Genomic DNA, 16,504 nt, shown 5'->3' with positions numbered 1-16,504 from the left:
GTCCTAGTCTAAACCGGGTGCAAACTGGGCAGTCGAGGACAATTCTTAAGCTATTTCAAGATCCTTTAACCTCACTAGAAAACACTGATTCCCAAGATGAACCATATTGCTTATAAGATCAGGATTAGACCACTTTGGTCTTGTGGTTAAGGCACCAGGTTAGAAAGCAGGTGATCATGAGTTAAAGTACCATCTTAGCCATAAAAGCCAATTGGGTGATTTTGGGCCAGTCACTTTCTCAATACAACCCATCTCACAGGGTTCTTGTGAGAAACCTAGGAAGAGGAAGCTGTATGATATATTTGCAGCTTTGAATTATTTTTAACTGAAACACTGAAAAAGTCTAATTCATTGTAAAAACAGCTGATGAAGCTCTCCTTTTAATGTCCTAGTTGTTTGGGGGGGGGAACACCCAGATACTTAGCAATTCATTATATCAAGCTATATAATTTTATATGTATTAATCCTGGTCATTTCACCCCCAAATATTCTCCTAAAACAAAACCCCTTCCCCTTCCCTGTTTTGATGCCAATTGTTAGATAAATCAAAGGTTGAGTCCTTTTTGTGCTTTCTCTGTTTCTGAAGGCAAGCAGGGAGGGGGAGAGCCAACAACCTATTAACATCTGGAGCCTTGGGGGGTGGGGGGGGCAAACATATCTGCTTGTGGGATTGGCCTTTTGCCAGTCCCACAAGCAGTGAAAGTAAAAAGTAGTTATTTCTTTGTATGGTCCATTTTCTGACATTGATAGCCCATGAATAGAAACTTACACCGTCAAAGCTGAGCTTCCCCATGCAGCTAGCAGGAAGCTGGCAATCGGATGCTTTGTAAACAGAAGGACAATCTTTTTATTCTCATTGTACAGAGACTGCTGGCAAAAAGAAAGGCAGGTCAGCGGAGGGAAAGCACTGCCCTTCAGCCTAGCAAGCAGTTCCTCTGAATGCAGCCTTCTTGTGTTTTGCATTATCATTTCCCCGGTAGGCGGCTTTCTTGCAGAGAAAGGGGAAAAGAAATATCTTCAAGGGATTAGAAAAAGAGAAAGGAAGGGAAGGGAAGGAGATGCCCATTTTAACTATAAAGCAAACTGAACCAGCAAAAGTTCTTTTGGAAAAGTGCAAGATTTTTTTTTCTCCTCTAACAACTCTTTTTGAGAGTCTGGTGTTCTTCCTCATTATTTTTAAAAGGGTTAAATGAGATCAAAACACCAAACCAATTAACAAGCAAATATTGCTGAAATCCACGCACTGTCTTTCTTGCACACACACACACACACACACACACACACACACACACATCTTTTGTTCTAATGCAATTCAATTCATTAGCTCATCTTTTGCGGCTCTTAGTAACCTTAGGGAGGATATTTTCCAATACCCTTCGGATCTATTTTCACTTTCCTTTAGTCACTAAAGTTTAGTGGGCATAAATGCTCCTGCAGGCAGACCATTAGAAATGCTCTCAGGCTCATGATCTGGATAATGTACAGATTTCTAATGTAATTCTTCCATGTTTTTTAGCCACCTTTTCTTATTGGCTAAATCTGCTTGGGCTCTCTGAGGAAGCAGTGTTGCTCTAAAGAAGAGGGAGGGGGGGAAACCTCTCGCCCCCCGCAAACCCTCTTTCAATCAAATTAACCTTGACTACAAGTCAAATCAGTGCATTAACTGGTAACCCAGTTTGCTTTTCATCAAATTTCATCCCCCCACCCCACCCCTGCAGCTCTAAAACTAAATGGGAAATGGTTATATTTAATGAGTGAGCTTAGAATCTTTCTCTCTATTCTATGAATCATGAGCAGCATTGTGTGTGAACCCAAGAAAAAAACAGTTCCTTACTACAGATGAATCAGAACACGGGAGCCCATTTTACTCTCCATTTGTGCTTGCTATGGAAGTGCAGATTTTTGAATCTGATACTACCCTGCCATGTAATTACAGGCTAATAATCTGTGCTGAATGATGGTAAATAGATCGAACTGTCATAGCCACACTCTCAGGTATGAACTGAGAGTACAGAATATTTAAAGAGAGAAGAGCATATGGAAAACTGGTCTGTTCATGTTTTCTGGCTAGGCTATTAACATTTGACTTCCCTGGAAGACTCATAAAAGTTGCTTCTGGATGAGATGAGAGGCACATAAACATAAATTGTTTTGCCTTAATTTTGCCCGCATTGGCTTCCTACATGCCAAGGAAAGGATTGCTCTGCAGTGTTTGTAGTCTGTGTAAGTTTTGAACTCAGACGGATGAAGGGAGGTGTCCTGGGAGACTTCAATTAATTGGTCATCTTGCATGGTGTTGCCTCCATTTTGATTGGTTCTTCTTGTCTGTTTGCTAGGTACAGTTTGAATAAGCCACCTGACTGTATGGCAACCCTGAAACTGACCTGATGGAAGCCATTTTGAAGATTCAGTGTTGCTACACTGGAGCTGAGGGATAGGGAGGGGGGAATAGAGATAGTTGGGGGTTTGTAACCAAAACAACATACTTTCTCCTGGGAACCAAGGACATTCTGACACCTGGTCAGAGAGAGGAGGAATAACATTACCAGGCAATTGGATGGCACCGTGATTGGACCATGAGACTGAGTGTTTGGGGAAGGGAGAAAAACTTTTACTTTTAATTAGGTGAAAACCATGGGAACCTTTAGAGTCGGTTTTCACCAAACTGTGCCAATATGATACTGTATATCCAATAAAACTATTATTTGAGGAATCTACTTGCCTCGGAGTTTTGTTTGCTATGGGTGTATTACTTAGAACCCTGACATTAAACTGATTCTAAAGGTTCCAGCGGTTTTCACCAAATTAAAAGTAAAAGTTGACCCTGACACTGTATATAGTAGATCATATCCAGTTCCTTGATCTGTTGATGGCCCATTTATCTCAGTGCTAGGCATATAAGAATACCGTTTCCTGACTGCTATGACTCATTATAGACTTAATATGAATTGATTTGGCCATGTAGTATTTTTCATAAATAATTATTATTTAGACTTTTTTTTTTTTAAAAAAAGAATCACCTTTGGATAAAGCTCAGCATAAAGATAGCTTTAAATAAGTAACATAATTTAAATCAATTCATTTTCAGATGATATTTGTCGAATTAAATTCAAGCAATAAAGGCCAATATTCTATCTCTTGGGCATATTAAATAATGATGGTACTGCATATGCCTTTGATAACACAGAAAACCATTTGAATGAGAATCTTAAGCTAATTATTCCAAGTGCCTTGCTAAGTAATTTTCATTTCTCTGAAGTGGGAAACATTTAGATAGAATTGCAATATTTAATTCCTTAACAAGAGTGTGGAAAAACAGTTGGTCAAAATGCCTTTCTCTAAAGATAGGAAAGAGGCGCAGTGATCATCAATATGCATGAAACATTCAAAAGTTTAATTGTTTTGTAAGAAAGCATTTTTAAATAGTTTATCATTCTGACATTCCATGGGACGCATCTGTTTCAGTATGGCAAGAAGAAAAACATTTTAAGCAACCAAATGTGGAGAGAATCCATTCATTTTTCTATAATCCTAAATATATTTTGCTCTTTCTTTCAGTATGGATCATGGATGTATAGTGGAGGTTTCTGACTCTGGGTTTTGGATTTTACTCCATGTATAACTGTATTTACTCCAATGTATTACCTGCTACTTGAATTTCATTCATCCAGGAGTAAAGGGTCCTGGATTTTGAATGCATTCGTCAAGTTAACCTATCTGAGATACCTTAGTTCAAAAGGTATTGCCCAATTCTGCACTATTTCATCCAATCAAAACTTATAAACAGATACAAGAGGTTTAATATTAATATAGATATTAATTATGTGAATTATTATGTTATTATTATAGTTTATGTATATACATGTAACACAAGGAGAAGAACATAACAATAGCAATGGAAATAGCAATAGCACTTAGACTTATATACCACTTCACAGTGCTTTACAGCTCTCTCTAAGTGGTTTACAGAGTCAGCATATTGCCCCTAACAATCTGGGTCCTCATTATTTCTGACCTTGGAAGGATGGAAGGCTGAGTCAACCCTGAGCTCCTCAGGATCGAACTCCAGAGTGTGGGCAGAGTTAGCTTGCCAACCTGCATTCTAACCACTGCACAACCTAATTCTTCTCTTATTTTCCAGAGGGGAGTGGGTGGGTGGGTGGGAGGGAGGGAGAGAAGGAGGGAGAGAAGGCAGGAGAGAAAGAGGGAGGGAGTGGGAGAGGGGGAGGGAGAGAGAGTGGGGGAGAGAGAGGGAGAGAGAGAGAGAAACCCAAAGTTACCCAGTCAGCTTTCATGCTCATGAGAGCTTACAACTAAGTTTCCTGCTTTCTAGGTCCAGACAACTCACCTGGACAGCACCTTCACCACTACACCAAACTGACTTTGTGTTTACTGATTTTCCATAGTTTGCTGCATGTTAGAGATAAGTTGATTGAAGCATAAATGTGTAGGTTTGGGACAGAGAATGCTGTGTTGTTGGCTGAGACCATGAACTAGATACAGCAGTACAGAACTTCCTACTTTTATCTTACTATCCCAAAAAGAACAGCACAATAAGTTTGTACATATGTACATTGTTCTACAGCTTTTCTGCAAACTGCTGTAATGCAGATGATATTTTTAAAAAATTAATAAATACATGTATTTTGTAATGATTACATATCCAATTCAGGAACTGGAAGAGTTAGTAATGTGACAGACGAGAAAGTAGGACAGTTAACTAGACTTTGGCTATCGAAGTTGGATTGACTAATAACAACAATGTTATTTTGTTGCTCTTCATGCAATGGTGGGTTTCAATTTTTTTTTACTACCGGTTCTGTGGGTTGGTGGGCATGGCATGGCTTGGTCGGTGTGGCAGGGGAAGGACAGTGTAAAATCTCCATTCCCACCCCACTCCAGGGGAAGGATACTGTAAAATCTCCATTCCCTCCCAATCAGTTGGGACTTGAGAGGCAGAGAATAGATGGGGGCGGGGCCAGTCAGAATTTTTACTACCAGTTCTCTGAACTACTCAAAATTTCCACTACCGGTTCTCTAGAACTGGTCAGAACCTGCTGAAACCCACCTCTGTCTTTATGTGAACTTGTTAATTAATTTTGATTAATAAATTTGACACCTGAATTAGAACCAATGTATTTCTACCCAACATGCACTTTTCAAGAAATGAAACCTCTTTCATCAGTCCAAATGAACACCGTTCAGGTTGTATGGAGAAAGAAGGGAGAGAACATATTTCTTAGATAGAAAAAGTGAAGTTTTGTTTTGTTTTAAATCTTCACAGAAATCTTGACTCAGCAGCAGCAGAACAAAGACCAGAGAAGCATTGGAGTGCTCAAAAAACTCCTGACAAGACCTCAGAAGGACTTGATGGTAGATAACACAGCAATAGCCTGTCCTGAGGCAATTTTCTCTTCTTATTTTAACTTGATATGGGCCCCAAAGCCCGTTCTGCCTCCAGCACTTGAACTGCATTTCCTGAAGTTGTTTTGCAGACTGTGTCTCTAGCCACATTAAAACCTACTTGAAAAGAGAAAATGCAGACACCAACCCAAGTTGAATGTTTACGGCTTACTAAAAAAAAGCAGACAAGAGAAGACAACTGAAAGATCTACCTCAGATTCTTAAAAAATAATACGCACACGCACACACACACACACACACACACACACCAGTCATATCATTCCCTTTGAGCTCACTCTCATGTTGTATCTTTCTCTGTCTTCATGCTGGTTTATCATAATTATTGTTTGTTTGGCTAAGAATATTCTATCGTGGGGTCATGGAACATCCAGGTATGGTGATGGCGCCATCAGAATATTTTATGGGATTTAAAAGATTTCCCTTTGAAAAAAGGAATCACCATCAGGTGAATTGCATAGTCCTTTTGCTGCTGCTGTTCACACTGTAGTTTACATACATGAGGGATTATTTTGGAGATAGGTTTTTGTTCAGCACTTCACATAATTCTGCCTTCCACATAGTAGAGGGTCAACAGGCTTAAAATATGTATAGTTTTCTTTATACACATTCCACCTTGCATAAAAAGAAATATAAAATAAAAGGTAAGCCACCTTATCTTTTATTTTATATTCCTTTTTATTCAAGGTAAACTGTGAAATGAGACAGTCCTGATTAGAATTGAACTATTGTTGCCTTTTTTTTTCTTTTTTTTTTGAAGCAGCAGTTCTGTACTGTAGGGAGACAGTCTGGTGTAGTGGATAAAGCATTAGACTAAAAACTGGGGGACCAGGAGTTCTAGTCCTACCTTAGGCACAAAGCCAGCGGATTGATCTTGGGCCGGTCACCAAGGAAGGAAGCAATGACAAACCACTTCCTTGTCAAGGGAACTGCAGGGACTAGACTAGGCAGGTGCCAAGAGCCAACACTGACTTGAAGGCACCCACTGCCCCACCCCCAAAAATAAAAATAAATCTGTACTGGAGTAATGGCCCACTTTTTTTTATTAGCCAGGGAGATAGTTCCAAAGGCAAACCACAGGCCAGGAGGCTGATGCTTTTCCCTTGATCTGTACACAGGGTTGGTTTATTACACAAAATATATACTTTTGATGTATTAAACGCAATATATTCAACTAATCTAATAAATAATAAATAATAAATAACTTTATTGTCATTGTATGTGTATACACAGTATACCCATACAAAGAAATTCACTTAACACCCAAAGACCAGGTCCAACACACATAACAATCCCCAAACACACTCCCACCCACCACAATTCTCCACCCCTAAACCACCCAAACATCCACACAACAGACCAAGTAATACTGTCCAACAGCTCACTGATGGTGGCCCTTTAGTTCATTGTTGAGTGCAATTATAGCTCTGGGATAAAAACTATTCCGAAAACGTGTGGTCCGAGTTTTAATTGTTCTGTATCTTCTGCCAGAAGACAACAGTCCAAAAAGATTGTAAGCAGGATGGGAAGAGTCTCTGAGAATGTTATGCAACATTATGCAACAATCTGCATATTCATAATATATTATTACAAGTGAAAAGCAACAATACAAGTTTCAAGTTTCCCTTTCACCCTCGATTTTCCAATCTTTTCTTGATTTTTAAAAAAAAATTGTAATTAGACTTTCCCTCTAAAGTTTGCAAATTTTGTTCCGTTTACTCAGGTGCTTGATGTCCTTTTACATTGCGCTATATTATCCTTCTTCCAGCCCTTATAATTCAGCAGGTGCTGCTGAAGTTTGCAGCAGCCTTGTGATTGCTTCCTTTTACCAAATTGTTTCTGTGGCTCTCAGTTCTTCTCAGCTTATAGCAGTGAGAAAACAATTGATTCTGGTGGCTATAACAGCCATGGTGGTGCAGTGGTTAGAATGCAGTACTGCAGGCTAACTCTGCCCATAGCCTGGAATGCGATCCTGACCAGCTCAAGGTTGACTCAGCCTTCCATCCTTCCAAGGCTGGTAAAATGAGGAGCCAGATTGTTGGGGGCAATATGGTGACATAGTAAATCACCCAGAGAATGCTGTAAAGCACTGTGGAAGGGTATATAAGTCTAAGTGCTATTGCTAGAGCTGGCCTGCATCTTTGGACTCTTATGTGAATCTTATGGAATCCTATCTTTGTGGTATTTGTGATGGGTGGGTGGGGGGTGTTTGGGGATTATTATGTGTGTTGGACCTGATCTTTGGACCTGTGTGTGTTGGACCTGTTAAATGAATTTCGTTGTATGGGTATACTGTGAATACATGTACAATACAACAAAGTTATTATTATTATTTACTTTATTCATTAAACATGAAACTCAGTCAACTGAACATTCAAAAATGCATCACAAATACCATTGACTGATGCTAATGGTTAATACGGGTTGCTGCCAGCGTCCTAGGTATCAACCAAGTACCTTCTTAAGATGTACGATGTTCCAAGTAGCACAGTTTTTTGAAGTTCCGCTGGTGTTATTGCAAGAAGCTGCAATTTGTTGATGTATCTTATAAAATTCTTGGACATGGTACCAAGTGCCCCGATGACAATGGGTATCACTGTTACATGTTTCATCCATAGCCGTGTAGTTTCGATGGCCAGGTCACGATATTTCATGATTTTTTCCAGTTCTTTTTCTTTGACTCTGGCATCTCCTGGTACCGCGATGTCAATAAATTGTACATTTTGGTTTTCGACAACTGTGATATCTGGCGTGTTGTGTTCCAAGTGATGATCTGTCTGTATTCGAAAGTCCCACAAGATCTTCACCTTCTCATTTTCTATAACTTTTTCCACTTTATGTTCCCATGACTTTTTGGATATAGGCAAGTCATATTTTTTACATAATGATCAGTGTATTAATTTAGCAACTCAGTCGTGTCTAATCCATTGGTCATTATGTAAAAATACAAAGTTGCTGTTATTGTTATTGTTGTTGTTACTGTTACTGTTGTTGTTATTGTTATTGTTGTTGTTGTTGGAAGGATCTGCTACTCCTTTTCTCTGCTATAATAGGTCTTGTTGTTCACTTCACCAATTCCTTAGTTTCACCTCCCACAACTATCTGCTTTAGTTCTCCATCCCACCCTCCTTTTTCTCTTCCACCTAAGCCCCCACCCCTCTGGCTTCACAACTGGTCTTTTATTCCCCCACAGTGAAGGTACAGTGGTTCTTGTTCTTTGTTCTTTTAAGTCCCAGGTCAACAGCCTTGAGTCTTCCTCATACAGTTTTATAGTTTTTGTCCAGGAATGCATGACTAGCTAGCTAACCATTGCATCATAATTTATTATCTCATTGAAACCTTTCATAGAGTACTGTGTATGTGTATCCACACTAACACTGCAATCCTGTTTACCTGGAGTTAAATGTAACTGATCTCAGTGCAAACTGAGATCGTGTGTGATGATGTAAATGTGGCAGGGACTGTGTTGTGATTTTCATTGTTATCAAATCCTCTCTTCTCAGATTTCCCAATTGCATTATGTGGGAAGCTACCGGCCCGTTTTACTGTATTCAATTCTGGGTTCCTGAGTTTGTTTTAAAGTCTCAAATCATTGCTAAATAAATGCCAGCCTCAAATTATGCTAAATAAATGCTAGACATTTTTATGATCTGGGATGCATATTATGCCTTGACAGTCTGATCCTCTAAAGCACCAAAGCTCTTTTATAAAATCCCAAATATAACCTACTGATAAGATGAGCCATAAAACCTGTTATTCAAGAGTAGCTAATGTCCTGAAGAAAACTGTAACATTCAAACGTATATTTCTTTATTTAAATATTCATAAAATATAAACATTTGCCTGAAGCTGTCAGCCCCAGGTGAATTGCTTGCTATCTTTCCTAAATACTTATATTTTATTCAGTCTTTGCATTGTTGCTCTAAAATAACATGGTGTTTTGGAACTAAACTTGGAACTCTTCCTTCATCTTGCAGATATGATTCATTTAATATTCCTTTCCCACAACAAATCTTACAAGCTGCCTACCTGCTTGTAAAGGTTAAAGTAAAGTTATTTTAAAGCAAACTTCATCAAACAGATGTCCACCAGATGACTAGCCTGTCAATGGCTTTCCATGCTGAGAAATTTGGGAAGACACAATTTATTGTGTCTAAAAACATCAGATGGGGAGGGGGCTATTTTCAATGGTCTCTGCCCATTGTTCCCATAATGCCTTGGCTCTCCAAACTTGGCAACTTTAAGACTTGTGGACTTCAACTCCTAGAATTCTTTAGCCAGCCATGCTGGCTGGGGAATTCTGGGAGTTGAAGTCCACAAGTCTTAAAGTTGCTAGGTTTGGAGACCCCTGCTCTAAGGAGAAGGGTGTAGTTGTTTACTTTGACACTGGTAGTGAAAGATCAGGGATCTACAAGGTTTTGGTCCATTATCCACAGAGGCCAAATTTACTCATTTATCACATTTACTACATCTAAAACCACCAAGCCATAATATAAAGTATCATTTTCCTTTGTTGGAGGAATTTAATCTTACAAACTGACCCAATCTTCACCCCTTCAGAGAAATACCTCAATCAGAAATTAACCATGAACTTCTTGTGGCGACATACTTTCAAATAAAAACTGAAAATAAATTTCAGAGCCTGTATTCTCAAAGAAAATATGTCTAAAATGTTAAAAGAAAATGCATTTTGAATTCTATGTTCAAGTGTATAAGATATACATGTTATCAAGATACACCCTTGAATATACACTATAGAAATTAAATGAATGAATGAGATACAAATGTTGGTTTGCTTTTTTTTTTTTTTAAATTCAGATGCATCCATGATATGGGGAGAAGATTGCTCATCCCCTCAAAAGCCAGATCTCCCTCCTGAGAAAGTCAAGCAATCAATATGATTGCTGAGTTGGTGCAGTGGTTAGAGTGCAGCATTGCAGGCTACTTCAGCTGACTGCTAGCTACAGTTCAGCAGTTCAAATCTCACCAGCTCAAGGTTGACTCAGCCTTCCATCCTTCTGAGGTCAGTAAAATGAGGACCCAGATTGTTGGGGGCAATATGCTGACTCTGTAAACCACTTAGAGAGGGCTGTAAAAGCACTACGAAGCGGTATATAAGTCTACGTGCTATTGCTATTTATGTAAATTCTGAATACAGTACTTTTTGAAAGTTTTTTTAATTTTTTTTTAAAATTTGATTTATATGCCGCCCTTCTCCGGAAACTCAGGGCGGCTTACAATGTTAAGCAATAGCCTTCATACTTTTGTATATTTATACAAAGTCATCTTATTGCCCCCACAAACTGGGTCCTCATTTTACCTACCTTAGAAAGGATGGAAGGCTGAGTCAACCTTGAGCCTGGTGAGATTTGAACTTACAGTAATTGCAGACAGCTGGTGTTAATCACAATGCTATCAGTCTGCTGAGCCACCAGGCCCTTAATTAAAGGAATCCCATTACATACAGTAGGAGGCACATAAAAGTAGCTGAGCTGGAGTTGCTTTCTAGGTAACTGTGCTTTCTAGTGTTTTACAACACTTTTTATTTCATGATAGAGGGCTTCTAGAGAGAGGATACACATTGTTGTACTACAGTGAGATGTATTTATAGAAAGTATACTACAATTAGAGAGTCAGTTGCAGGGGTGTCAAACTCAAGGCCCAGGGACTGGATTTGGCCTGCGAGGTGGTTAGATCTGGCCTGTGGGCCCACCCTGGAAACAGCAAAGAACTGGCCTGTGGTGCCTCTGCCAGCAAAATTGGAGCTTGGGAGGGCCATGTGCAGCTGTCCCAGGCTCTGTTTTTGGCTGCGATGGCCTCCTGCAGCCCTCTGCCAACAAAAACGGATCCCTGGCAGATGGCCACCCTGAGCTCCGTTTTCACTGGCAGTGGGCTAGAGGAGGCGTCACAGCCAAAAATGGAGCCTTGATGAGTAACGTCAACTTGGCCACGCCCACCCTGACCACATCCCCCCACCCCCCGAGGTCAAACCCAACCCTGATGTGGCCCTCAATGAAATTGAGTTTGACACCCCTGATGTAATGGATAAGGCATGAGACTAGAAAGTGGAAGACTATGAACTCACCAGTCTTCTACTTTCTAGTCTGTGAGTTCTAGAACTGTGAGTTTTAGTCTCTCCTTAGGCACAAAACAGCTGAGTGATTTTGGTCCAGTCATTCTCTCTCAGCTGTGAGAATCAGGCAATGGAAAATCCTATCAAGGAACTAGTTCAGGCAGTCACTAGGAATCAAATATTGACTCAAAATTGCAAACTCAGTTAAAAACTGATCCCCCCCTCCTATACATTTAGGAAATACTGTCTAAATAAACTAGCTTGGATTATAGCTCCTATTTAATATTCTACAAGGCTGCACTGGAAAAAAAAGAACTGACTGTTTCCTGACTGTAACTCATTTTGCTTTAATAGTGAAAGTGTCAAAATCCATTGTTTTGTTTTTCTACAAAATGGGCTTTGATTTTTCCAATGCTGATGTAGCTGGAAGGTTTATTTTCTGGACCCTGAGCAGTAATTTGTTTGAATCGCATCAAATGACATTGTCTAAGTACCTCATCAAATAAAATGTCTGTTTAATTCTACCAAGTTAGCGGGTAAATCTTGTCTGAAGTGCTACATCGGTTATGATTATCTAATAGATTAAAAATAAATTTTCCAACTCAGTGATCCGTTATTCTGTTCTGTTTGGCTCCAAATCCTGCACAGAGTTTGGCTGCATAAATCCCATTGAAGAGCTTTCAAGACTGCAACCTTTATCTGGATGTTTTGTACAATAAGCAAGCTGAGGAATGAGAGTATAGGTAGATTAGTGGAAATCAAAATCTCTGTTTAAGGTTGCACTGATATTTAGATTTTCACCTATTTAATCCCATTCCTCTTCATACATCTTTGGTCTTAGTCAGCCATACAAAATAAAAGCCCATGGAAGGGTGGTTAGAGTTCATAAATACAGTGGTACCTCGTGTTGTGGTCCGGCAGCAGCCTGTGGAGCTGGTAGCAGAGATGAACAGTGAGGAGGCTGGGGAGGACCATGGGCCAGTCCTGGGTAAGGCTCGGATGAGGGCTCTGCATCGGAGGTAGAGAAAGGGCCATCTGGGAGGTATGTGCTGCCTCCAGAGTCTCCAGAGTCGGACCTCAGTGAGGCAGAGGAACAGGGGGAGCCTTTCCCAGTGCACAGAGCTGCCAGAAGGCAAGAACAGCTGAAACAAAAGGGACAACTCGGGAGTAGAGCTGGGAGATGATTGGCCCCTTCCATAAGACTTAAAAGAGGAACAAAGGCACATGGGCCTTTGCAGGAAGCAACGTGTGTTCATTTGGTTCAGCTTAAAGCCTGAAGCTCTGTTTGATTCTGGACTCTGTGTGGCTTTGCCACTTAGGTCTTTGGCAGCGTGTCAAGGGAGATAAAGGTGGGTGATTATCCTGAAGGACTTCTCCCGAAGGACTCTTTATAACTAATTGGGATTCATCTGTGAATGAACAGAATTCACAACTGTTGCAATAAAAGAGGTTTTTGGGACTACTCGTGTGTTTTCATGACTCAGGAAGCCTAGGTCAGAACACCTTGGTACTCAGCTGCTTCAAAACTCATTTGAAAAATTTGGTACTCCACATATTTTGATGCGAAAATGTTGTTCTGGTACTCATTTTTTGTTTGGTACTTGACGTGCTGCAAAAGGAAGTGGGGGAACCACAGAGAGCAGACAAGAAGTCAGCCATGCTGTGAAGGTTGCTGCAAAAGCAAATGGGGGACAGCCATAGAGGGTGGACAGGAAGTTACTCATGTTGGGAATGTTGCTGACATAGGAAAAGAGACAGACAGGAAGCCCTTCCAAGCCAAAACAAAGGGTCACATGGTTTGTTTGGTACTCATCCTTTTTAGTATTTGTCATGCCTCTGGAACCAATTGAGGATGAGTACTAAGGAACCACTGTACTGTATGCAATTGATCATATATACTTAATAGTCCACCAGACCAGCAAGATTAGAGATTTCTGTGTACTACAAATTACATTGGAAGAATGCCTAATGTTTAACAGTTGCTAAAACATAAAAGGGTTCAGCTCTAAATTAAATTGAAATTTAATTTAGCCAGTAGAGGAAAGGGTGGACCAGGGGTTCAATTTTCCTACCAAACACAGATTCAAAGATTTCATGTGTGTTCACAAGTGCGTTATCTCTCTTCGACATCAAGAAAGCTACTAGCAAAATGTTGTGTCTCCTGTAAAAAAGATAGCATATATTCTATTTCTCACAATCAAAGCAGGCCAGATAAAGGGACTCGTAACAGCTGAGGATAGAAAGCAAATATATACTGTATTTCCCCGAAAATAAGACCCTGTCTTATATTTTTTTGAACCCTGAAATAAGCGCTTGGCCTTATTGCCATGCTCTCAAAAGCCCGATTGGGCTTATTATCAGGGGATGTCTTATTTTGGGGAAAACAGAGTAGTAAATTACAAATTACAAGTAAACACAAACATTATGTGTTATTGTCTTCCCGAACCTGGTGGCCTGACAGAGCTCCTGAACTGGTCAAAAGATTTCAAATTTGTTCAAATGGTATATCAAGATTATAATACTATTATAAGATTATATCAGATTATAATACTATTCAAAATAATTCTAAAGTCAGTTTTTTTAATCTTCAGAAATGTTCTCTTGAGGAAATTATTCTTTTATTATATGGTTATTGCACCCATCAATTTGCGGAATGTATTGGAGCTGAGTTTACTGTAGAGAAGTGATTAATGATACTGATGTTATTTTGTTTCTGTTACCTCTCTCTCCATCACTCTGTAACTCCCATAAGCAGGCCACATTTTCTGATTTGAAAAAAGCCCCATGGGAAAATTTCCTTAGATGATTTCTTTTTGAACTTCATTCAAGAGTGGGAAGCTATGGACTCTACAGACCACTGGAGAAATGATTCCTCTGTGAAAAATGGATCTCTCACATACATCCTTCAATTGCATTGTGATTTAGGCAAGCGAGTATAGCTTTAGCATGAGAATTTTGCTGATATTTTGTTTACCTTTTGGCAGCACAGGAGGGTGGGGGGAGAGAAGGAAGAGTAATTTATTTTCCATCAAATTGAATGAGAATGACAAAAATGCAGATGACTGTTTAAATTCTACTTCTTCTGTCCCGCTGGCAGGTCTGCAATTTCTCTCAAGGATATTTGAAATTTGACTTCTTGGCATTTCATCTTTCTAACCACAGAGATTACAAGACAAGACCACAGGGAAATTACAAGAGTGATGAAGTCAGGAGAATGGAAAACAAAGCCTATCAGTTAGATGGACTCATAATCATGTTAACTCCTGACACTGCACAGATAAACTTCAGACATCAAGATCAGATTATTTTAGAGCAAGCTAGGGAAGTGAGACTGCTGTCATCAAGGCTAATAGCCATTGATCCACACGACGTCCATGAACTGGTCCAAATTTTTCTTGGAGTAGTCAAGATGATAGTCAGCACCACATTTCATTAATGCATTCTAATGAAAAATACTACAGCATCAATTAGTAATAAAACAAACAGGAATCAAAGCATTCTGGTGACGATTTCTCTACTAATCAAATCCCAGAGGGCTTCTGGAAAATCCAGTTTTTGTAAGACATCAAAAGGTCATCAGAGTGGGAAAATGATAACTGTCCCACTGCTCACTTTTTGCAAATAGGCCCAGGCAAATAAAGCATTATCATTTATAGTAATAGCACTTAAATTTATATATACTTCGTAGTGCTTTACAGTCCTAAGAGTCAGCATATTGCCCCCAACAATCTGGTTCCTCATTTTACCAAGCTTGGAGGGATGGAGGGCAGAATCAATCTTGAGCCGGTCAGAATTGAACTCCTGGCAGTGAGCAGTGAATTAGTCTGCAATACTGCATACTAACCACTGTGCTACCATAGCTCTTTGTGTCTTTACTTAACCTTCTAAGTCCTTTTCATGAACTCATGCTAATAATATATTCTCTTGAGGGAATATTGACTTTAAAAGGCAAATGCTGTGTCAATATGAGTCATAGATAGATAAGATAGACAGATAAATATGTATGTCTTACTGAATTTGTCAATCACCTTTGAGGACTTTTCTAGTTGCGTATTGAAGAAAGTTAGCACTCACCCCTCTTAGAAGAATGAAATATTCTAGGAAATATTAAAAAGGCAGAATATTATATTTCCCTGGATGAAAAAGGGAGAAATATGTTTTTAAATACAAAGCAGCTCCCTGTAGCTCTCTTCCCCCAACTTTAGCTCCAGGGTGATGGGATTAAGACACGGCCTTCAGGACATAATTGGATTAGCTCTCTACTCATCTAACAGCAGGGCTCACTGCATTGCAAAATCACCTAGGGGCATTACATCAGCCCACAGTTCAACCAGATTTATTATCAGACAAACTCCTAGGATTTGCACATGACCCCTACAGCAGCCAATGGGATACCTGCCCTTACACAGGAACAGGAAGCTCTAAGGCGGGGCCCATATATCCTCTCTTGGGCCCCGCCTTAGAGCTTCCTGTCGAGCTTTGGAACTTAAAATGTTAAAATGTTAAAATAATTAAAATTTTACTTTACTAAGCTTTCGTCAGCCATCTGCTGACATTGTCAGAGTATTAAACTACCATTACAGAGATCTATCCCTTTATATGCCATTAATCAATTTGGCCATTGCCCTTCCAGCCGTCTCCCACTTGTAAGTAGCTGAGTTGTTTTTGCTATTGTCATGTTGGATGATGGAGGCTTAATTTCTACTGTTTCCTCCCTCCTAGCTTGCTTATCCGTGGGGGATGATGTTAGCCTGTCAACTATTGCAATTTGCAATAACATTTCAAGTTCGGAGCTTGCAGGATGTCTGCTTCTTTCTTTATTTACACACACACACACACACACACACACACACACACACACACACACACACACATATATATATATATATATATATATATATATATATATATATATATATATATATATATATATATATATATAATTTCTTTTTCTTTCTTTTTCGTAGGCTTTTATGTGCATATTCTTTCTAGCCAGGTTTTACCTACGTA

The sequence above is a fragment of the Pantherophis guttatus genome, chromosome 2 (assembly GCF_059756535.1).
Source record: "Pantherophis guttatus breed Tessera chromosome 2, ASM5975653v1, whole genome shotgun sequence".
Classification (NCBI taxonomy): Eukaryota; Metazoa; Chordata; class Lepidosauria; order Squamata; family Colubridae; genus Pantherophis; species Pantherophis guttatus.
This window is presented reverse-complemented; position numbering follows the sequence as displayed.